The sequence below is a fragment of the Hippoglossus hippoglossus genome, chromosome 10, assembly GCF_009819705.1.
Source record: "Hippoglossus hippoglossus isolate fHipHip1 chromosome 10, fHipHip1.pri, whole genome shotgun sequence".
Taxonomy (NCBI): domain Eukaryota; kingdom Metazoa; phylum Chordata; class Actinopteri; order Pleuronectiformes; family Pleuronectidae; genus Hippoglossus; species Hippoglossus hippoglossus.
Window position 1 is genome coordinate 20,043,101 of NC_047160.1, and position 25,723 is coordinate 20,068,823.

Below are 25,723 nucleotides of genomic sequence, written 5' to 3' on the forward strand. Positions count from 1 at the left end.
TTTCTCTCCTGTAGCTGTCCCTCAGTCTGCATGCTTATCTCTGTGATGAAGTACCTCATCTCCCACACAGGGGCAACAAAAAGAAAGCTCAGAGGGTTTTACATTCGTCTGAAAACCATAGAAATGTGTCCAGAGTATCAAGTAAGGGAAGAAAAAAAGCACTACATGGATTAAACAAACTCCTTGTTTAAACAAATACACACAGAATTAAGTGCTTGCCTACATTTTTATTCTGAATTTGAAGTTGGTATTCTAAGTCAATTGCGATTTTCTTTTGAGAAACAAAACCACTTTTGCAACTGAAGCCAGATGTTCGTCAATTAAAATCTATTCAATCAATCAAATCTTACACAGCTTTTCTCACATTTTTACTGCGACAACCAGCTGTGCCGACAAATAACATTTCTACCAGCAAATGGATTATCCTCATTATTGTCAGATGAGGAGACATTTATCGAAATGTGTGCTGCTAATTTATAATTAAAATTCAGTCATTTCTTTCTTATTTCTCCAGACGCAAATATTAGATGTGATTTCCTGTACCAGTGTACTGATGGAAATCCTTGACCTTGGTTTCTTAAGAATACCAAATAGCAATGTTTCCCTAATGTGAGCAAAAATATGTTATGATTTATGAACTCCACGCTGACAATATGTGAACTCCATGATGCACTGTAGAGCCAGACTGATTCATTGGTCGGCCGATTATATCTGCCGATAAAAACACCTTGACCTGCTGGTATCAGCCTTTATGTTTGTCCATATGAAAACTTAGAAGTGTGTGAATGTATCAATAATCAGTCAACCTTTGTTATGAAGATATAACCCACACAACCTTGCTGCTGCAGGCACAGAACTGATGCATAAAAGGAAAAGGTAGCCACTCATGATTTGCTTCAACGTGTCCAAGGAGGCGAACATACATAAAAACCACAAGACTATTATTACGTATGTTGGATAACTAACCTTGAGCCAGCGCTTTATAAATGACTTGTTTATCTATACTGAAAGAAATATAAACCAAATACACAGCAAAAGACATTTATACCTTAAAGCAATACAGATACACACAGATCAACTATATTAATATAACATTTGCATAATGGTATGTTAACAATGTAATCTAAAAAATTACTGCTATTAAATTAAAGTACTATTATAGGACTACAACAAGTGGTTAATGTCTTATTAACATGAGGATCATTTTATAAATGAATCATTGTTTTAACAGTGTAATGTGCAGCTTCACATAATGTCATGACAACAAACAGAAGCTGGAAATTGCAGGTTTTTGTCATTTTTACTCCGAAATGACAAAAACAGTTCTAAGTTAATTTCTTTATGATCTGTTAAACACAATAAAAAAACAGTTTCCATGATCGGTAGCAGTTAAAGAAATATTCGTACTTTCTAACTCAATCAGATGACTCAGAGCTATATGTGTAAGAGCTTCATAATTCCCCCTGTGTAATTTTGCTTTAAGTGCTGCCTTCATATGAAGATGAAAATTCTACATCATGTAAACACTTGAACTGAAAAAGCGAGGGCAGGAGGCTAAAGTCTAATTACCCACAGATCCATGGCCTTTCAAATGAATGCTTAGGCTACAGCTCAATATCCACCTTATCTTTAAAAAACAGGGTCATAGTGCATGTTGTGGCTTCATGCAGTTGGTTGAATAGACAGTATATGAGTAATAATAAGGAAAAGCCTGGCAGTTGACAGATGTCGCATGTGGGTTGTGGGAATGAAAACACTTCAACAGACAGAAGCTTTGTCATGTTCGCAGTGACGTCTGCGATCCTTCCTACAATCACAATTCGAGCGTAGTCTACATCAATATAATCAAAATGATTAACTGTATACAACCACATTTTATTCATTTACTGAAAGTACAGTTCCCACGCTATTACAAACATGTGCTCATGTGGTGCAGTATTTGCATGTTGATGAGCTCCTGCTGATATGTTGCAGAGATGACAGTCTGTCAAGGTTTTCTCCAAACAGGGAAACAACATGTTGGAGAGATGGCACCATCCCTTTGCTGCAATATGTGATTACACAATGTAAAAACAGTTCTACATACATTTTAAAACTGAGTACAAAGAAACACCAAAGCTGCCTCCTGTGCAGATATGTCGCAAATACCTCGTCCAAAAAAAAATGGGAAAGGGAACCGATTCATCCACTGTTTGTAAAAACAATTTAAAAAATAGTGAAACTCATTCAATTCACCTTTAGGTGATAAACAGAAGAGGTATTTCTGTTATAAATCATCCATATAGAATTTCTACCAACTGATATGTTGCTTTTGTGGCCGTATTGACGTTACACCATTTATTCAACACACCACATCACAAAATAATGTTAGCTTTAGAAAGATTTACAATAGTGCCAGACAACCAGAGGACAGAGGGAGGGCAACGAGACAACAGCGAGAACAAAGCGTTTCCACTGTCCTTCACCAAACAAAGAAGCGACTACAAGTAGGGGTATGTCTCCTATCGTTTAGACGAGGCTCGGGCTGAGCAGTCTGACGTTGAGCAGGAAAACAATTTTCCACAATGTTAACGGACATAGCCCGAGGTCTAACACAATACAATTTTCTATCAACCCAAGACAAGAAATCGCCCCTAAGTGTGAGGGCGCAATAAAAGCAATAAAAAATGTGTGCATCCTCGAATAACATATCAAATAGTTTGTAAGGTTTATAGAAAAGTTTACACAGTGTCACAGTTTTGGTGCAGTTTTGTTTTAAGAGTCACACGAAGCAAAGTAACAAGGTACTAAAGACATGCTAAAAATACTAGTGAATAAGAACATGCAACAAGAAACAGACTATTATGGCTGCAACTGACGAATAATTAATCTTTAATAAGTGACAAGTAATTTATGATATTTTTGCCTTCATTGATAGGACAGCATACGCGTGAAATGGGGAGAGAGAGTAAGGATCACATGGTCAGAATCAAACCTGTGGCCACGGCAGGAGGGCTCAAGCCTCCAGATATTGAGCCCCTGCCCCTTAACTTGAGAGACACTTTGGGGGTAACGTACAGTGAAGAAACCCATTCTACATGTAATGAGACACAGGCAATATAGAAACTAATGAACCTAGCCAAGTTACTTTTCATTTTCACCTTTTTAAATACAGCCCTCTTGGTTTCTGAGCCATAAAGCTCTGCAAACTGACAGCTGTGGTGCCGGTTATGGGAAACAGCCGCACTGACGGAACGGTTTCGCTGAAGGCAGTCCTGGGAAAAGGCTTTCGCTCCGTAATTTACAAGTGGGCTGAGAGCCAGTGTTGTTTGACTGCTGTATACATGCTGTCTTTGTATTCACGGCCAATGAGGAGGTTGGGGAAATCGTTTTACCCATGCAGCGGAATCTATAGCCCTGGATGTCATTGAGATGTGCCAGAAGAAACAGAATTTAATTTAAAACAATTAAAAATAAACAAGATTTAATATCAGCTGGAGAGACAGAGACAACTCTTTAGGTGGCTAAATTACAACTGTGTAGATTGGTTTCCCTCTGAGGGAGAAATCCAAAAGAAATCTCGAGTGTGCATGCCATTAGTTTTAAAGCAAAGTAAGACAAAGAGGGAACTTAATGAGAATATTACGAGTGAATAATTACTAGACGTGGCAATTAGGAAGAACAATGGTATGTTGTTTTTAAAAGGTCCTGGTAATTATCCGAATCAATCCTGGTAAAAATCATGGCTTTCATACCTTTTAAATGCCTATAACCGTGTCCTTTAATGGAGGCGATTCACTTGAAAGTTTGATTATAGTGCACAATAGTCTATATCAGAATGCATGGCACATTCTTGGTTTGGCTGTGCAGCCGGGTGTATGTGTAGAGAGGGTGCTGCTGGAAAAGAGCAGTGATGTTGAGTCAAGCAACCCTTGGTGTATATAAAGGTTTGAAAAAGCAGTCTTGCATGTGAAGGGATAGATGGGGCTCAGCTCTTCCTGTCACAAGCATTTTCTGTCAGGGGAAAAAAAGGTAGGAGGGCAGGCCAAAGCATGTGTATGGAGGGGAAAGGATGAGACAGGGAGGCCAATACCATTAAAAGGCAGACACCCTTATCTTAAACTGCGATGTCTCGGTTAGACCAATGATACTGGGACTAAAATATTAAACTCATATCAAGAAGGAAAATATGCACGACTGGAGGTCGGGTAATGAATTAAAAGGTTAGCTCATTTGAAGAGAAATGTCACAGTCAGATTACGGAAAAGCCTTTCAGGAAATTGAGATGTTCAAGGATTTCAAAACCTGGAAACCATGACTCCCAACAAGTTGGCACTCTTTGGATCGAGGGTGCTTCTGACTGAAATGGTTTCAGGCGACCAAAACGGCGATTGACCTGAGGAGAGTGTTGTCTCGTATTACCACAAAATACTATACGTGTGTGGGATGCTGTGAGTAGAAAACAACAGGCTTTAGTATTCATTCTGAAATGTACAACACACAGTAAGGTAGCCCTGTCATACTTTGCCTAATTAACATTAAAGTAAGCTAAAACAGGCATCTTCATCATCTGTGTCCTAAATTACTTGTCATGCAATGAAAGCTGAGTGTGCAGCTGTCTCACTTGTAACAGAGTCTGTTTCTGCCTGTGCCAGCAGCACATCGACTGTGCACTGTTCCATATCTTTTCATACACTGCATAAAAAATAAAGGGATGAAAGAAGATTCAAAGTCCTAGGTTGATTAGCACTTAAGCGTGTGTATTTTATGCTACAAAGAAAAACCCATAATTAAGAAGACTCCAAAATTGGCCGTCACTCTGTCGCTGGTAATAATGAAATAAGACTATCCATTCTCCCAGTACAAGTTGTGAGGAGGCTTCCTCATTCGGCCGGTCCTTTGTGTTTTCTCCAGGTCTTGACCGGAGTTCATTGCCTTTGATTGAAAACCAGATGACTCTGTTCTGCTACTTAATGCAGCCTCCTCTCTGAACACCTAATTACCTTGTCTCAACAAAGAAGCTGCCAGCTGATAAGAGCTATGAGCAAAACATAATTCCACTTTCTTGAACATGGCGAGATAGGACATTAGCCTTGGTAAAGGTAAGCGCTCTCTGAGTGCCCTTCTTGATATCGGTATTCTGTTGAAAAAAAAAATCTTTTATCCTTCGCTTTTACCATAACTATTAATTTATGTTATTAGCATTTCTCTGAATATAAATGATAGTGTCTTATTTTGCTTATTGTCCCTAATGTTTTCTTTTCTTTATTTAATTTGTGGGTCTTTGCGAAGCACTTTGCAATGGCTGTTTTGAAAGGTGCTATATAAATAAAGTTATTAGTATGTTGTCATGTCTTTTTCTTCATCCTTTATGGAAAAAGAAAATATCTTATAGTTATCACAGGTTCCCATGGCCTAAAGTATAACATACAAATAGGAACATTTCTTTGAATTAACTGTCAATTACTTCGTCATAACAACCATCAAATGACAGATTGATGTATCATTTAATCATCAGAGCTTAAATTTACACAGAGAATATGTGAATTTCTTCCAATTAAGCTGTTGCAAGATTCATATCAGACATCAATGGTAAAACCAATCAATAAAAAAAAAATGCTAGCAACAACAATATTGTCTCTCATATCACATTTTAAATTACTAATTAAAAACCAGGGATAACATTTGCTACACATGCAAAAAGCGTCCAAGTCTTAAGAGGGTTGTTCCAGTCGGCTTCAGAAATGTTGCATCTATTAAATCATTCATGCTTGGCCCTTAATATGTTTGCCTACGTTAACATATTTCAGACAAGACTTTTTAAACCAATAGAAAACACGGCTGACTCCCCGAACACAGAAGAAATCACAAATGACAATGAACGTCCTGGAAGGGGCCCCTCACCATGCTAATTAATTGTGGGCCAAATTTTTTAAATCTGCTAAATGATATTTAAACCTGGGTCACCGCCTTCATCATTTACAGCATACTGCTGTTATCACCCCTTTTTATCAACCACACCTTAAAGCTAACAGTATATACACAACTCACAGCGGGACACAGTGAATAACAACGCCTCCATATTGTCCTGCGCCCTCATCACGGCTGATTAAGCAACCTGAGGTCATTTACTTCATTGGTGGCAATGTGTCTGCAATCCTAAGCAGTCGGATCAGAGTGCTGACACTGAGGTTAGCCAAGCATGCAATCCTAACAGACTGACACAGTGGGTCAAGGTTGTCTGCTCCCTCCGTCCACACGATGATAAGACGAAGGGCATTACATACGTGTGAGGAAGGAATTATTGTAATAGTGTGTCTAAACTTATTTCCGCAAAAGCCCTTCACATTTAGTGCATTTTAGAGCTGAGGTAACGCGCATTGGCAACACTAGAGATGTATTCATGAAATTGCCTACACTGGTTTAAATTGCACCACTGGTGTAGAGGGGATTTATGTGCCACTTGAATTTGTCATGGCTGAATGTCACAGGTTCAAACCAATTCTGCTGTTAGCCGTTTGGTTTGGATCATTGAGCCGGTTGTGAGAGGCGGCAACAGGACTCTGGTGTAGACATTTCATTATTTAGCTATTCACCCTTATAATAATCGCCTCTTTTTTATCTTGTTTCTACCTGATCTCTGTTATCATGACACACGAGGCCGAGCTGCAGTCTTGAATATTCATGCACATAACCAGTAATTTCTTAGTGAGCTCTTTGTGACACCCTGTGCAGATAATAAATGTATGAAAGTGCTGCACAACTTTCTGTCAATTACTGGAATCCGATTGCTCTGTTTATCTCCAAAGTTGCCCAATGAAGCTTGTCTGCTAAATAAAGCGACTTTCCCCACAGTGTTCTCTCCCAGCTCACCCAGCATTTACAGGGAATAGGAGCTGGCACATGATGTATTACAGGTGCCGCCCAAAACACCCCCCTGATTAATTAAGAGATTGGGTACAACCCTTTTGAGCCATGCATTTGGTGCAGCAACCTTATTTTCTCCATCATTAAACAATTAAACCTGGATTTGGACACGTCTTCAATGAACACTGTGTACTTTAGACCATGTTTCTTCAACAAAGGACCAAAGCTGTTAGTCTTTGATAGTCCAGACTCTGAACGAGAACCTGGGAGATTTTAGAAGATAGAGACGGTCTAGACAATGCTCCCAATCCTCCGAAGAGACCCGACAGTAAATGTATTGCTCTCCAATGTATCACTCAGACACGCTAACAAACGGCTGAAAAAACAATAACATCAGTTTACACTGCTGTCATTCGTCATGATCATCACAAAACTCATTGTGGGTACAATGAAAACTGTCACACAACATAAAGACAGATAAAACAGTAACACTCTTTGTCACGCCATTGGGTGGTGGCCAAGATACTGCACTGTTTATATTTCTGGTGCTCCTTTGTTTACCATATCCAACGTCTGTCTACATTAAGCACTTTACTGGTAACTACTTTGAATTCTGAAAAAGCAATGAGATGTCTTAACATGACTGTAGCTCAGACCGGGGGTAGCTCCTCCGTTCTGCTACCTGTTTCCTCACATACTAAGTATGCTGGCACTCAGAAGACTGCTCATCTCTGTCTGCTTCAATTGACTGATGGATTTCCAAACTCTGCATCAGCCAAAGCTATTAAGTGGTCTGCTAGAGCGAAATGACTTTACTGTTCCCAGAGAGCAACATTAGGCTCAGCAATTCCTGCCTGCTATTGTTTAGGGCCACTGTGACACAGTTAATTTCTTGCCAGACAAGCACAAACACTTGCGCCAACACACACAATAAATAAGTAAAATGCGGGGGGGAACCAGAATCATCCAAATGGCTCAATTTTCTCTTTTTTGCTTTTACCAATATAACATACTGGTCACATGAGTCGACCCTTATCAAATGAGTTTCATTCAAGGAATCTTATTGAATGGCTTTTATGCTCTGGCATCGGTGAGGTAATAGACGAATATGATGTTCTAAACCACTGTGTAATACAATGACTACTTTTGATGGATTACCCATTCCATATCTCAGAGTAAAGACTTAATACAAGGTTTGAACTATTCAGTTGAATTCAACTCAGCCCAGTGAACAGTCCGTGTGGATAAAACGTTTTGCTCACGGCCAAATACCTTAATTGATAACCATTACTTGCTGTCTTCAAATCAGGTAAAAGGCAGACGCTCAATAGTGGAGCTGCAGGTTATATTATATGAAAATGTGGAATAGGACTATGAGGGACTTACCCGAACCTGCGTTACTCCTGGTCATATCTGAAAGCCAGAGGAGATAAATCCACTCTTTCTGTTCATGGAAGGAATGTTGTTGCACCCTGTGATTCGAGTTCGCCTGCCTTGGTTATCCAAACACAGAGCTGATTTCCCAGTCCAGAGCTGGGAAATAGCTGTGGCTCTATCCCCACAAGGACTTGTGAAGGTGCAGTGCACATGCAGTGCAATGCGGCCTAAGGACATGGTAAAAAGAAGTTCTAGGAAGGTGAGAGGTAATATAAGCTCTTTGCTAACATTGAAAAAAAAGACCTACAAGAATCTGTGCCTTAGGTTTTGAAATAATTGCTGGTATGCGATCATGTACTACTGAGGGCAAAAAGTGATTTAATTATATGATGTGCCACAATCTTTGCAAGTGTCAACATGCACTGAACACTTCAATATATACATTATCTTTGTTTAAACCACGGAAAATACATTTGAGCATTGATCTTGTTGTTATCAAATGCATGGTAGTATATCTACACAGTACCATGTCAAAATGCCATTTTTATTCACATAGAGAAAATTAAAAAAGCATAAATATAATTTAACTTCAAGATGGATTCATTCTTGCCAGAGCCAGAAGCTGTAGTGACGCTATACCTATAGATTTTGATTTATAGTTCAGCATCAGATCTCACCTGTGGAGAACCCCCCCCCACACGACTAGACAGAATATTGTACAAGATCACACGGTTTATATATATAATTATATAACCCAGATTAAAATAGTACATTTTACTTTTAGGAGTAGACACATGCTTTCATTTATATCAAAAGACAGCACAACGATGTGAGGAATAACCTTGTGAGCAGGGGGTTTGCAGTGGAGACACTTCGTTCGACGATTTTAAGCAGGAAAGGCAGATTACTGAGTCTTCCTTCAGCTTGCTTCAAATTGTCCTTGCGCTCTCACCGATCTCTACCATTTTCAGAAACTTGTAGGATAACAAAAAGAAGCCATTCACAGTTGTTATGGGTCCCACTAAAAAACAGCTACTGTCACAATTGAAACAGAAATGTAAACTCTTCAGAACCCAGTTATATATGAAGTTCTTCCTTGACCCTCTAACCTTTTAACCCATACTCTCATTTATATTCTGAAGCATTTTCTGCAGCCATGCGACATGTATGCAATAATGTGATAATTACTCTCTTCCAACCATAAAGAATCAGTCTGATTAAGGCCATTTACATAAGTGCATGGACTGGCACATGCTGAAGAAAAAATTATAATTGGACAACTAATGCATGGTGATTATATGTACAACCTTTCTGACCTTGGTGCAAGACGCTGCAATGTAACTACCCTGCACACATTCACAACATTGCTATGAATGGTACATTCTGTCTTATATTATTAGGGCCATTTAACTGAACCTGAAGCATTTCCTGCCAGCTGGATGAATGCCCTATAGCTTTAACACATCTAGCTAGTATAGTGGTTGCACAGGTTAATAACTTGGAGGATAAAAGTAAAGTATTTAACTGGAGCAAACTGTCAAGGATTATTAGTCATATCTTGTTTTATCGCCCCCTTCATTGTAGTGAGTGGGGTCTAGCTGCAGTGCCTCTTTGTCTGGGGGCCTTATCTGGCTGTGAAGCGCCAGGCTCTGTGCTGCGGTCTCTATTGGCACGGTGATGGAGGCAAGGCCTGCCATCCCAGATAAACCTCTCTCTGTTCAGCGAGCTTCATGTTTGCTGCAGGTGTAGAGAAAATGTTCCCATGGCCATTACACTTAGCGTTGCTAGTGACATGGCAACACCTCTGATGGGAAACAGCTGAAGATGTGGGGAAGGAGTGATGACGGGGGAGATGGACACAGTCAGGGACACAACAGAATGAGAGGGAGAAGTTAGACTCGGAAGACTAACAAATGACAATAGTTACAATAGAGACATGACCTATAAAAGTCATTGTATGGTCCTAACTGTTGCCCAATCAACAGTTCTACAAACACTACACACTCCGGCGTGTTGAGACCTCGGCTAATCAGCAGGACACTGCTCAATTAGAGACATCATTTTAAGTAAAACTCAATAAAAACTTCCCAGCGGTAGTTAAGCATGGAAAAATGCATGTGCCATTAAGAAAACAATCCAAAGTTTGAAAAAAAAGGGAGGCACACAGTCTGTAATAACCACACAGTAATGATGGTTGTTGCGGCTGCTGCTCCAAAACTGTCACCAGGGGGAAAACCTTGTTATGCTGAATATTCAGCAGCCAAACCGTATCCAGGTGGCAAGAGATTGGATACAAGGAGGGATAATTGGATGCACAACAGTTTCTCTCCTTATAACATACTTTAGAACAACACAAAACCGAATAAATACAGGTTGGAAGTAGTCCGACAATCTCGTAAATGAAGTAGTAACTTTTAACTTTGACACAAATAACAAGCACGAGTTTATCTTTTGTGAAAATGGTCCAAAGAATCATGAGCACAGCCAAACATAGAATTATTTCCAGCTAATGGTAGGGCTGCATCTAATGGTCGAATTCATAGTCATGTAACCTGCACAATATTTTATGTTTAATTGATTGTTTGGTTGACAACAGTATAAAAAGGATAATTAGTTTAGTTTAATGTTAAGAAAAGGAAAAATGGTGTATATATAAATGGATGACATTGTAGATCCTAAAAGAGATGCCAAAGCATCTCAATCGCCGTGCAGTGCAGATCATAAATCCTGCCTCCTCCATGTTAGTGGATGGGACACAGGGTGCGTGTCAAATATATTTTTCTCAAAGATTGTTTCTGTCACTTTAAGCAGTTCTTCTTGTTTGGCTTCAATAAGTTATTTGATGCTATAAAAATGGGGTGAAATGTCTTGATTCACAGCTGAGACCGACTCGCGTTTGGTCGTGTGTGTTTATCACCTGGACCTCGCTACCATGGCTCCATCTGATAGACTGCACAGACTTAAGCTTCTCAGTGTTTGTATCCAAGATGTTTTGACTTCATTTCAGGATAGTAGTAGGAAGTGGAGGCATGTCCTCCATCTTTACATACAGTCTATGTTATAAACCATAAAATGACCTTTTTGCTAGAAAAATTACTATTCATCAATTCATATTTTCAAAACCTAAATAAAAACAATAGATGATTATTTTTTCTTAATACATTTGATATTATGCAGACCAGTTAATAAAAGATCAGGTCTGTCTCATGTATAACAAAGTATCTGTGAGGGCACCTTTTGATCAGTATACAAGAACAAGCACATCTGAGGCCAATGTTAAAGTGGGGACAAACAAGCGGCACACCACCTTTCCAGGAGGGGGGAGCAGGATGCCGAACTGGCAGATGAGACCACCTGGCCCTGCCAGACTGTCAGCCTATTTTTACCCAGGACAATAATTTACACCACGACTGCCCAGTAGCAGAGAAACAGAGACGCGGGGGGGGGAGGCAGCTCTCTGTGATGTCAATGTGATGACCCTCTGCCTTCTTCTCCTTGTGGTTTTCCCAGAGGAGTGAACTCATGTCAATGTCCTCTTCCATTTGTTGTCTGAAGGAGCATAAACTGAGAAAGAATGCATCTTTTAACATGGCCTGGATCATAAATGTTTAATATATGGCAAAGACAAAAGAGATTGTGGTGGATTCCAGGAGGAATAAGCCCCAGCTTTCTCCATTCTGCATCAGTGGGACTGATGTGGAGATTGTCCCATCATACAAATACTAAGGCGTGCAGCTGGATAACAACTAGCAACTGGCTAGGCTTCCAAGAAGGGCATGAGCTGGCTCTACTTCCTGGCGAGGCTCAGGTCCTTCAATGTCTGCAACTAGATGCTCCAGATGTGAGTCTGTTGTTGCTAACACCGTCTTCTTTGCTGTGGTGTGTTCAATAAACTCATCAGAAAAACAGAGTCTGTTGTCGGCTCTTAGCTTGTCACCCTGGAGTAGGTGGCCGAGGAAAGAATGCTGGCAAAACTGCTTCCAATAATGGAGAATGCTACTCACACCTTCACAAAACAGTGGACAGACCTTAAGAGCAACTTCAGCAACAGACTCATTCAACCGCTCTGTTGAAAGTAACGATACAGGAAATTTTCCCTGGCTGGTGGTATCAGGATATACAATCCATCTGCCTCTGCCAGATCTGTGGTTACTGAACTGGACTGAACAAAATTGTTTGACCACTTATAACCTGCACTAGACATTCTGCCAGTCTGCTCTTTCCTCTTTTCTCTGCACTAAACACTCCACTCCGAATATATCGAGAATATCATACATATAATATTCGATCATTACACCATATTTTATGTACCTTTTACAAAATGTGTATTATATTAATATTATGCGAGTCATTATACATATTTTATCACTACGTTACTGCCACTGAAGTATTACTAAGCTATTACTATTATTACCATATAAGCTATTCCATTGTTATTATTATTGCTATGCTATCACTGAACATTATTATTAGTATGCAGCATGTACCCTGTTATTATTGTATTTTGATGAACGTGGCTGCTGCTGTGACAATTTAATTTCTCTCGGGGATCAATAAAGTAATCCATCAATCTATCCATCTATAAATATTATCATTGTTGTGACTTAAGATTGTGTGGTTGCGTAAATTGATTTGATTAAACATGGCACAGGAGACGAATATTTGACGATGACAAATATTTTCCAGAGCTGAATATAACACTGTGGCCTCTACTGTACACATGAGATGCCACAGAGGTCGACAATAAACCTTTGGTTAAGCTCACGTCAGAGTCGGACTTGTCATGTGTCATGGTTTGTTCCACACGTCAAAAAAACATCATAATCTACAAAGAACAAGCAGCAGCACATCTCATTTAATGACTTGTGAGTTAACGTGGGCATGACTTTGTGATGTACTTTGTTTTATATCTGCTCTGCAAAGCTGTGCCCAATTGTAAAAGTAGTAATCTTACAGTTTTACAATATAAACTACAGAGCAATTAAACAAGACAAGGAGTTGCTTAAACTCAAAACCCCCAAAGAGCTCTATTTTTGCTCCTGCCTTGGCTGACATTTTCCCATTAGTGGCACAGGGCGCGTAATTTGGTGGCACCAATATTTCATTTCAGAGAGCATTTCACACAGTAATGAACATGTCACCAAGTGAAATTAACGTGTCACTGTGTTTAACAGATCCAATAAAAGTAAAGAATTTGAATCGCTCAGAAATTACATATCAGACCCATTATCACAGTTCATACACCCCTGACTGACTGCACCATTACTCAACTTTGAGACGTACAAATATCTAATGTCATGAACTCTGCAATCTCCCTGCAAACAATGAGGCACATTCAGTCTCCCCCAGATGATAAAACACAGACTGATAGGCATGACTGCGATGTTGTGATTAGAGAGGGAAAGTACTGAAAAAGCAGATCATGAACAGAAATAAACAAGTGGGAAATGCTGAACATCTTAAACTGCTTTTCTCCTACGTGACTGACAAGGAAATGTGAGGGGGGGAACTGCACATATATTTGCATGATACAATCAAACGTGGGCACCCTTGAGATTCTGAAACGGCAACTTGGGATGTAATTGTTCTCAGTTTGTGCATAAGAAACATCTGGTGTCTCAGGAGTGTGACATCAAGTAGTGTTCATCTTGTCGGGGTTTTTTTGCCAGAGAGAGAGAGAGACGGAGAGACGGAGAGACGGAGGGGCAAGGAGTGCTGCCCACATCTCTATACTGAAGCAATGGTACAAAACAAAGACGTTTGATGCCACAGTTATTTAAGTAATAAAGAGGTAATATTGTATAAATAAAATCGAGCAACAACAACATTAAACACAGAAGAAGAGGTTGATCGTAAAGGTGACAAGCACTAGTGACTAAAGCGTAAACAAAGCACCTGAAATTAAAGTGCGGAGACAGATTTCGTGGACTATGATTACTAACCATGACATACAATACGCCTACTCGCATACTCTACCATTACTGACAATATTTCTTATAATCAATGTTGTGAATACTGTTATATTGTTGATGTGTTCAGTTACATGCGACATATATTGCACTTCTGTTCGTCCTGGGAGAGGGATCCTCACATGGGGCTCTATATGACGTTTTGAGCCCCCCCTGTAAAAAGGGTTTTCTTTGGTAGGTTTTCCTTTCTCTTGTTGAGGGTTAAGTACAGAGGATGTTGCACTTTGTGCAGCCCTATGAGACGAATTGTGATTTGTTAATATGAGCTATAAAAATAAAATGTAATTGATTGATTGATTGATTTTATGAGATATTGTGGAGATTGACCGACTAAAACAAAACGCTGGAGTTCTTGGCCTATTGAGCATGTTCAACAGTGCAAGCAATAGTTCTTGTTACTACCCCCCCAAGCAGGAACTTTATTTAGAACCTGGTCCAGAATGATACTCGTTTTAAATCCGTCAGGAGACAGAAGCGGGCTGTCCACTAATCGGAGGGTTAGTGGTTTGAGCCCCTGCTGTCATGTAGGTAAATGCGTCCTTAACCAAGACACCCAATTGGCCCTTAATGGGTGCACTTGTCAGTGTGTGAATGGGATATATGAGTAATAGTGCTGAATACATGTGCATGGACGTGACTTGTAGTGTCAAGCGTCGTTGAGATTAGAGAAGTGTGAGAGAAAGCGATCATTGATGTTAACATCCCCATCAATGTGATTGAATTTTAACATTAAGGAAGTTTAAGAAAGACTCATCGATTTTCTCCATTTCAGTTGAAGACATTTACAGATTGTTCACACTGCAAACCTTCTGCTCATCGCATCCATCACTCTGAATGAATGGACATGAACACAATGAACATAAATGACAGCATGTAAACAGTTTTGTGCAGAATATTAAACATGAGCTGATCATATAGAGCAAATGCCTCTAGCAATGCAGAGGCGGTACCAACCGACGCTAAAACATAAATCACAGCCTATGCTGTGAACGCACCTATGACAGGACTCCCATTAACCCCCATGCTTTGAGCATAAATCTAGTTTAAAGCCCACCAATTAACATGATATATAAGTTGTTTGTTCAAGGTGAACAAAAACACAGAGTAAAACAAGTAGTTGTAGCTTTAGAGGAAACAGTCTGCGCCAGATCGTTTTCAGGTCGAGAAGTTCGGTTTTCATTTGTATTAAATAAAAGACTTTTAAAAGAAGGGTTTGTGCCAGTTTCAACAACTTAAATTTACTTGCTAAGCTAAGCTGACCGTGTCCTGGCCGTTGTGTTAATTTATAAGAGAAAGGCAGGAGAGCAGTATCATGACTCCTTATCTACATCTCAGAAAGAAAGCAAACAAGTCTATTCTCTAAGTATATTTGAATACATGACAAAACATTTTTTTAATTGTTCATAAAGTGATTGATGTTTGTCTGCAGTGGGAAATTCCTCTGTGACATGCTAAGAGACACCTTTTCTTGAGTTCCTGTGACTCAAAGGGAGCCTGTCTTCACATTCCTTCCCCGTTCAGTGTAAAGAAACAGCTCCACAAACTCTGCCTACATGAGACGGAAGAAATTTTGAGCAAAACTTTCCCAACTGTCAAAAATGCTGATTAAAAAAAATGCATATACTGTATTTGTGTTGGTGTGCTGGAGTGTCTGTAGGTGCTTCAATAGGCATTTCAGTCTAGTAGAAATAAAATCCCTCGCAATATTTTTTTTAAATACAAAAGGCTGGAGGCTGAGATGTGTTGAAGATATTGTAATTAGATACCACCATCACAAAACTGGTGCTGTGGAAAGAGAGAAGAGAAAAACACATTAGAGATTTGGATGATGTGTTCATTGAACCAAGTGTTGACTGTGCTACTTTCCATACCGGGTGATTCTGCCCACTTATTTGTCATATTGTGCAGGGACAGTGAATCCAAACTAAAGACACTGGCAGCAGGCACTAATGATGATACAAATCAGAGTTAAAGCTCAATAAAAATAAGAAGTTTGATTGAAATGGAGACAGAACTGCACTTGGAAATTAAAGTATCGGTTCCAGCAATTAGGTCCAAATTTACTGACACTGTAAGCTGATTCAGTGATATGAATTAACAGTTATCATGGTTTATTAGTTGCTTTTGAGCATCATTAAAATGTGTCTGTAATAGTATATGTGAAAGTGTGTATTCTGGCATTCAGTGGAGCAAATTTATTTATGATCAAGTCCAAGTGCCTGTGCTATGTTCATCAAATTATATTTAAGATGTATACCATAAACAATCATCAGGAGAAATCACACCCACAATCTTTTTTCCATCCTAAGAAGGCAGGCAAAATTTGGCAGAAACTTGAAAGATCTCAAATCTAAGACAATAGCAACAGTATTTTGAATAAGATTTATATGTAAGAGAAGAGAAAAGGCTCTTATCACATCTTCCAGCTGGCTCACAGAGGTGAGACATCTTTGAGCAGAAACTCAAACTATCCCCCAGTTAAAAATGGGAGCTGTGACCTATTTGCCTCCACATTGGGCAATAACTAGGGCATTATACCGTCTACTGAGTATTACATGGAAATCTAGTATGTGTAAAATTAGAATGAGCAACCAGCTAAAATTGCAGTTTCTTCACATTAAGCGATGTGAATCATACACGGAGGTAGGGGAAAATATAGAGTGAGCTCTATAGAAGATAGATGCAAAGCTACATAAACTTAAAAGAAACATTGCTTTTGTTTCTGAAGACACATGTGAGCCACAGACAAACAGACAGGAACTGCAGCTTATTACCGATTTGCCAATTTTTTACTCGCCGAATACAAATGCAAACATAAAATTGTGTGCTATGACTGACCATTTCAAGAGGTTTACCAGGTATTATTAGTTGCTGTTCAGGAGACACAGTAAATGAATTCTCAAGCAAACACACATTATATAATTAATACACACTATAAGCTGTCAAGACACCATTCACAGTATGGTAAAGTGGAATTGTCGCTCCTCATTATAGTGCTTAATGCTGTCAAGTTCCCACTTGGCACAGTAATGAACAACAACTCATATTAATGAGTCCTGCTTCAAACAGGTAGCAACAAGCATTGTTGACTCTAGCTCCTCTGTAAATGAGCTTGATTGTGTGTATTGGACGAGAACAGGAGTTGAAAATTGGCATTTGATGCACAGTCATCAACTGTGCAATGCTGCCAAAATGTTCATTTTCCCTTCAACACACTGATTGGTTTGGTAGATCCTGGTCAGATACAGAGGCAGAAGTGATAAGTATGTAGAACATTTTACATTTTATAATCATTAAGGTCTATTAAAAGTTGAAAACAAGGAAACAATGCAGACTGTAATAAAACACATATCGGCACACTGATAAAAAGGTCTCGCCAGAGTCAATTGAGTCCATTTGGGCACCACTGCATGTATCACAACGTGCCCACACATCACACGGACTCACGGTACGCAGACAATTAAGTTATTGAGCAATGATTCCTGTTCATTTGCAACTTAATTGAAATGTATATTTAAATGCCAATGCAGTACCCGGTATTGTTGTTCAGTAATTCTGACCAATCCCTTTTTTAGTTTATAATTTTAAAGGATATTAGAGTCATATGGCTTCATTTCCCAAATCAAAATTGAGCTTCGATAATTATGCCACGGGAAAAAATACACTGCAGTAAATTCAAATGAGCAGGTCTCTAATTTGTGCATGTGCCCAAATGCAGGCACGGAATCTTGTTAAAGAAAACTGTTTGACATGCAGCCCACATCTCCAGTAGTTAGTAGTTCTTGGGCAACAGACAATTAGAAGAGATACAGCTGCTGTTATCTGCTGCTGAATCTGAAGGCAGATTCCAGTATTAATAGCCTGAGCGGCAGGCACCACCTGAGCCACTGGGACAACAAAGAACAGTAGACACCCTGCAAGCAAAACGCTTTAAGGGCTGTTTTACTGCACTTCGACTTACATTGAACCATAACAAATCTTTTACATCACATAAAGACATCACAACCTCAGGTACATGACTGCAGTTTCTGAAGGCGCTATCGACTACTGTTAAGTGCCACATTTTGAAGAATAATGACAGCATATGAGAAAAATTTAAAGGAACTTGATTTTAAGCGGTTAGTCCCTTTTCCACAACTGGTTTTCTTTTAAAGCCATTAGGTTAATTAACACTAGGCTTTAGAGAGGTGTTAAACTGGGGGATAATTATTGAAAATGTTCTAAATTAGAAGAAGTCGAGGAGAGAGAGAGAAATACTAAAGATCCAAGCTTGTTATTAGTTGAATTGTTAAATTTGTCTGAACATTTAATAAAAAAGAACATTTTCTAAAAGACTTAAAATAAGGGTTGTAGGATGTGGTAGATTATGGTCTCATTCAACTTTGAAAAGTCTGGATCTCTCATGCCATGGAAATCATACCTGTGATGTTGCGGTCATTGACCAGCCTCTATCAAAAGAGAGGCCACTTCTCTCTGAAAAACATGGTGTTGCGGTGGTGTGCCTTCATCTTTGAGCCTGCAAAACAAAAATAACCAAATTAAGCCGGTGCTGCTAAAATCCTGACTATGCCTCTCCCTGTGTTGTCCTCCTTGCTATGTAACGGATGTGTCGCCATAAAGATGATTTTCATGTAGCACATTTCAGTTTTGGATGAGAAAGCACAGCCTAAAGTACCTTTCACACTGATAACTGCAATGCTGCAAGAGCTCAAGCTTTTTCACTCATTTCAATGAGACTGTTGCTTTCGCTCAGCGGGGATCCTGTCGCAGAGGGATCCTGCAAAGCAGTTGCTTCTGGCTCTTTCTGTCCCTCAGCCACTCAGCAAAACTGTGGTGTTGGCCAATGAAACTCTCACACGCACATATTTGAGCCAGATTACCTTGTAGTGTGGACCATGTAGCGTTGTGCTAATTTACAGGCTATGTGCCCAGTATGGAGACAGAAGGGAAAGGAATGACCTTCAACAAGGAGGTTATGTCTTGATTTCATGTTGATTAGTTTATTTAGCAAGATTAAGCAAAGTTTTCACTTTCTTTAACTATGTTTTATGACAAACAAATCATTTTGATTATCAGACAATTGTTTCTTTTATATTTCTAGTAAAATAACTACACAATCATGTAATGGTTTGGCCTTGGCAGAAGTAAGGGCTCTACTGAGTACCATTCTAGTTGCTGCTGTGATTAACTTTCCAGAACTGTGCAATCAGACCTCAGAGTACAAGGACATAAACCACTGTCTCGGCATTTTCAGGCTTCATTATTACACAACGCCCCTGTCATTGTGGTTTGAGATTCAGAATTTCTGTTATGAAGATAAAGGGACACCTTCTTACAGCTGTATTTGAATTTATGAATAAAGGAGTGGATAAAAGGTCTGTGATTGTTTTGGTGAGAGAAATCAGACTTGTGTGGCAAGACAGTTTTACAATAAGCTGATATAATTAGACTGAATTACTATTCTTCTTCCTTGTCAGAGCCTGATGCCTACATTCTCCAAAATGCAACGAGATTACAGAGATGAAGAGTGGCCAGGAGAGGTTTGACAAACTCACTTCTTTCAAACTCCACAACCCTAAGATTTTCAACATTTGCAAACTTGTTCTCTTCAACCTGAACCACACCTTTCTCTGGAGCTAAAATCTGTCACATATTAAGTAGTACTCCCCAACACCTGTGAACAAACTCAGCTACATGTACCTCATCCAGGATTGTGAACTTTTGTTGGTCCCCAAGTCTCGAACAAGATAATTGCAATATTCTCCTCATGTCAAATTTTCCTGCTTCCTGTAAAGTCGACGAGGTGCTTATGATCAGCCCTATAACCACTTTCACACTGTATTACAGCAATCAGTCAACACACTATCTCCGCCATTCCAATGACTGGGGTGATAATATGATGACTATGATGTAGCCACATCTCAAACTACACCCATGCCCACCCACACCCTCTTCAACATCCAGCTCACACTCGCAAAGAAACCATTAACAGTAATGAGGATTGATGGGGGTGTTAAAAGTATTGGCAGTCCATCCCAGGAGCTGCTCTCAGTGCCGTCTTTATTAGTCTAGAAGAAGAGTGTTGGTCCCTAGCCTGCCAGATCTAAATAGGAGGGCATTGATCAGAAGGTCAGACCAGGCTGAATCCGGCCCGTTAATTGTCTGTGTCACTCCTCATTCGCATTGCAGCAGCTGTCACTCGTCTCCCAGGTAAGCCAAGGCCACCATAATGACAGTTCACACAAAGAGAGAGGTCAGAGCTCAGCAAGAATAAAGCTTATATAGAGAGAAAACACCACACACTTCTAGTGGCTCTCAGAAAATACGGCACATCTTTAATCCCCCTTAATGTTGTATTTGCCAAATGCGTTTCTTAAATTCAACTTCAGAAGAGTGTCCCTTCATTGACATAATCCAGACTCTGCACAGACCTTTAATGCCTTCTACCAGTTCTCCGCTGATGGTAGTTAAATCTCCTTTATGCACACTAACGTAACATTATACTACTTAACGTTGCCATTTGGCATTAGCTACTGAGCCTCCCACAAAAAAATTATACACATAACATACATATATTATATTAAACCCTGGAGCCAAGCCAACATGATCAAATTAAAGTATTAAAATACCAGCCAAAATAGCCTTGGACTCTGAGAAGTAATTTACTGTTACGTACTGTATTTCTTTTTTAAAGCTGGAGAAAGCATTGCCCATCATTATATTATCTTAGGAACATTTCATTCTATGGAATATATAGCAAACCAGTACATAAGCAGAAGACAGCCATTGCAAAGGAAAAGACTGATGGCCAGAGTGAAATAGTTTTGGGATTTGACAAAAGGAATTTTATGTGCCAATTCCAACTGTAAGAAAGAGAAACATTTCTTTGATAAAGTACCAGCAGTTAATACAAATACCCAGGCAGTGCCTGACATGAGAGCCTACTGTGCCCAGCCTTCACGTCCAGTGTGCTGGCAAAGCAGCTAAATGCAGTCTCATTAAGTCACATTATTAAATTTAAATGATGAGTAATCCTTGCATTTGTAGAAACATTTATTAGTGACAAAATTGTACATCAAAGATTTACTCACAGGAGAATTGACGATTATAATTCAAGGATTATAGTGTTTCATTAATATATACTAAAAAATCTGATTGTTTTCATTCACTGGGTAAAACGTTTGACTGCCCATGAAACAGGATACAAACTCCCATGTTGGTTCAGTTTATTTATCTCTGACTCCATCACTTGCTCTAGGGGAGTATAACCAGTCAAATCTTTTCGCACATTAATCCAGATGTCTGGCTGCTTCAGACACACAGCTCTGTCAGGGTTGTATCCTGGCTTTAGAGCTGGAGTCATTTAAAATGACTTGGCAGGTAATCAGCTGCTATCTTTCATCAAAAAGTCTCCATGACGGGGCCGAGCCCGTCTTTACAAAATCTACCAGGGTTGTGTTTCAGTTGTACAGTCATTTGAAGCTTTACTGTCCAGTCAAAAAAATCCAGTGTGTGGTTTACATCGGGGAACCAGCCTGTAGCAGAGTTTTTACTGGATGCACCAAGGGTAAATAAATTACTTAATTTCTTATGTTACTCTCCATAAATCCTACACATAAAAACATAGCATATAAAACCAGAGAGGTACGACAGACGCCAACTTGTAAAAATCTAACAGTGCCTAAAAATCCTTGGCAAAATCTAATTCCAGTTCCCATTAGTCTGAAGTGAGTGGATGTCATTCAAACAGGACAAGATAGTCAAGGGTAAAGTATGCAGTGCTGTTGTAACCACTTCCTGCTCTAATCAAAGTCTTCACAGCTCATCACTACAACTGGAGATTTAGTTCAATCACAAAAATTGTAACCCACCATCAGCACTGCCTGATTAAAAGTGTGGCTTTCATATTTTTCGAAAAATATGACATTCGTGAAGGTAACTACCAAAAAGGCTGAAAGCACGGAGAACATCATGAGATGATCAGGTAATCCGTGGAAAAACAAAGAGGAAAGTAAAGCTCCTGTTGTTGTTTAATACGTAACACTGATCGTGTTTGGGGCGTGATGAACACAACAACATTTCCTGCACTGCATAAAAGATGGGAATTTAGAAGATTGCTGCAGGTCATCGGTTTGATTGTTTATCAATTCCATCGAAGACATGGTCTATGATCAATTTTATACGTGGAAAAAATAAACAAACAAAAGGAAAACATCAAAATATATAGAAGTTGAATTAAGATTTTCTTTCCTGCATTGTTTATTCTGTAAAATAAATGTTTTCATATCCCAGCATGTTGGAAAACAAACACAGATAGCAATATGTCCGTGAAAGACAAATTATTTTCAGGCAACCAATAAATCGTCCAGGCTTTATTGTTAAGTACAGGTTCATGTGATTCAGATTGTTCTGACAATTCGTAATCGCTTCTCACTTGCCATGTCTGCGTCAGATTAGGATGAACCCCCCCCCCCCCCACACCCTCACTTGTCAATGTCACTGCAGCTTCCAGACTTACTGGGCTATGAAATTAATTTACTTCACACCTTTTGGAAACTTCACATTAGATCAAACACCTATTGAGATCTTCTGAGGAGATTTACCCCATAAGCTGAAAGCCACATAGCCTAAATAACTGACCACAGGCAGTGATAAAGGACATTGTTGCGAGGCGGTTAGACCAATCTCAACAGCGATTCAGTCTGCCCGAGGAAAAAAAAGGCTGTGTATAGCAGGTCAGTGTTTAGGATTAAATGGAACCCGTTATCAGGCACTGAACTATGCCCTGAAAGTAAAACCAATGCATTGCACTTCTGTTTATCCTCGGTGTACACTGCAAGGTCACTGTGGAATTTTTACTCACCCTCTATATGTAACATACGTCGGCCTACAGCATTTCCCATGTGACTCTTGGAGTATGAGCGAGTCCGTTGCTCTATTTTTTTTTAGCCTCCTGGGAAGCATATAGCATATGCTCTCATACTGTCATTTACACCAGTCTATTTTAGGACCAGAAAGGTAGAGGATGTTTAAACTTCTGAAATAGATGTATTTTTAACAGCCATTTGAGTGACGCAGAACAGAAGGTAGCATGACACCTTTACAGGGGAGGTGACTATAATTAAGATGCTTCATCTGCATGTCAATTTTACCCTCTCGTCTACTCTTGCGGTGTACATAAAGGCGTAAATAACAAATGTACAAACAGTGAACAACCTTGAGTGATGTTTGAGTAATATTTAAGCAGAAAACCATTCAATTAAAAATTTTAATCTTCCTGGCTGTCAGTACATTTCACTGACTAACAAAAGGGTAAAGACTTTTCAGTCACTTCAGATTTTTAAAGAATGAGAAGTGGCAGCAAGAAAATGGTTTCTCCTGAAAAGATTTGACAATGTCAAACCCGCTATGAGTTGAAAAAAATTATACATAGCAGCAAATAGCCACAAAAAGCTGACTGAAAACAGCATCCAGATATAATCACAAACCAACATTCCTACTTCCAAGACATTCCTATTTCCAAGGATATTATATTGTAGAATCTACCTGGACCACTGACACCGAATGCTATTAGAATGGGTTTAAGGGAAGCTTCAACTATACATTTTCTTAATGTTACTATCAGGAATCTAACTTGTCTACAGTGCCTTACCAATTTAAATTAAGACAACCTTGAAGTATGCAGCTCTGTTAAATAGAAATATGAATATCACAGTACAGGAGTCAGTTGAATGCAATTAAGGAAATTAAAGCCGCTAGCAGAGTGGTTTAAGGCAAATGAGAAATGATTTTGTTTATGTTACATATTTTAAGGAGAGGTCTCAATGTGAAGAAGTAATTCATCTAATGTGACTTAATGAAACTTGAGTCTTGAAAGTGGAGAGATTGTCAATATCAGTTCAGTTGATAACTTTGTCTTTGAAATGATTCAATAGGGTTGGACTGAAGCACTCGTTTGTGCACCAGTCGATCCAAAAAATGAAATATGGAACTTAATCCCACGTTGTTAATTGTCATTTGTGGATCAATGTGATGTTATATGTATGTATCCTTTGTTTTTCTTGTCTTAAGTGTAGTATTTAATGTTGTAAATGGAGCTGCTGTTGTGATGCAAGACAAATTTCACAATGTTATAGATAAAACAAAAAACACATAGGAGGAAAAAAACCTTATCAGGCACAGATTCATCGATTTTATCTCATTATCCACTCTTCTACATTTTGAATGTACTGTATTCACAGACCCAAAATAATAAATAGAAAATACACACATTTATTGATTCACTCAAATGGCACCCTCTCACCCACCTCCCTCTTTTTATCCAGCTCCCGAATTCCCTTCAGGCTCAATAAAACATCTCATAATGGGAAATGTCACCTTTTCTCACCTCAAGTGGGACAAAAACAATTTGGTCCAGAACATGGGAGATGTTCTCAACATGGTGCCATCCACCGAGCTAAGTTTAGCTGTATTGGCCTCAGGCAGGAGAGTCTAGTCAGACAGATTTTGGGAATGAAATCATAACGGTGCCAGGACAATTTTACACAGGGTGCAACCAAACAGAGAGGACAGTCTAAAATTAATAACAAACAATGGAGCAAGCAACAACATAGTAATATTAATTGACAGGTCAGTGATAGGCCATGATAGTGTTTACATTTACTCTAATGATAGGATTACAGTGAGTAATCATCTTCAGGCAGTATTACAATAAGGTGTAGGGATATCATTCATAATGTGAGAATAGTCTATGAATTTGTATGCAGGACAGACTTTCAGTTAAAATGTAAGGTTATTGCTTTTTATTCAAGCTTAGGTCTGTTCCAAGCAGCAGGGTCACCTTCCCTATGACGTCCACTTTAAGTGAACAGAGATCTGAAATGTAGTGCAGACAAATGTACCTTTAATCAAAATAAAGACTGCAAGGGCACTTTACTACAATAGTATACAGTACTAGATTACAACAAACAGTGTAATTTTCTTTTAAATGGAAGTTGAAAGTCCTTTCTAACAAAGAAGACTAGTAAAGCCATTCATGATGTTACATTTGCGATTTCCCCCAAACCCTTTTGGGATTTAGTTTATCTGGTTATGGAATAAACCTATGATTATGGTTTCATGGCAAATGTGTAGGTATTATTGTTGCTATGGACAGCTATGTTTAAGTAAAATATTTTTTTTGTAAAAATAGGATAGAGCTTTTATGTTTAGTAATTTTAGGTCACTCTCATGCACACTGGAGTGACTGCCTGCCCGCCGTGGGAATGCAAACAGCTAAAGCAGAGTTGAATGGTGAGTTCGGCCTGCCTGCCGAGAATGGTAAAAGCTTTTTGGATGTTTTGACAATCCACCAAAGAAGCAGGACGTCTCACTGCCAATGTCAAACCAACCGTGCCAGACAGGTGAATGTGGTTGTGAGCGAGGGAGCAACAGCGGAACAAAGACCACAACACACCGCTCTACAATGAAAAACAATAAGTGAGAGATCTTCGATGTTAGTATGAGAGGTGGAAAAAAAATGTGATCATTAT

At 39.2% G+C, this 25,723-nt stretch overlaps 1 protein-coding gene across 5 annotated transcripts in view; it reads right to left on the bottom strand.

The window, feature by feature from the left end:
- Positions 1-25,723, bottom strand: part of enox2 (ecto-NOX disulfide-thiol exchanger 2) — a 166,042-nt gene that overhangs the window by 136,515 nt on the left and 3,804 nt on the right. For 3 of the 5 annotated variants that reach the window (XM_034598335.1, XM_034598334.1, XM_034598331.1), the window contains exon 2: positions 18,613-18,708. The exons of the other annotated variants lie outside the window; for them this stretch is intronic. The gene's annotated coding sequence lies outside the window, so the exon portion shown is untranslated. The remainder of the gene's footprint in view (positions 1-18,612; positions 18,709-25,723) is intronic. 5 annotated transcript variants of the gene reach the window in all.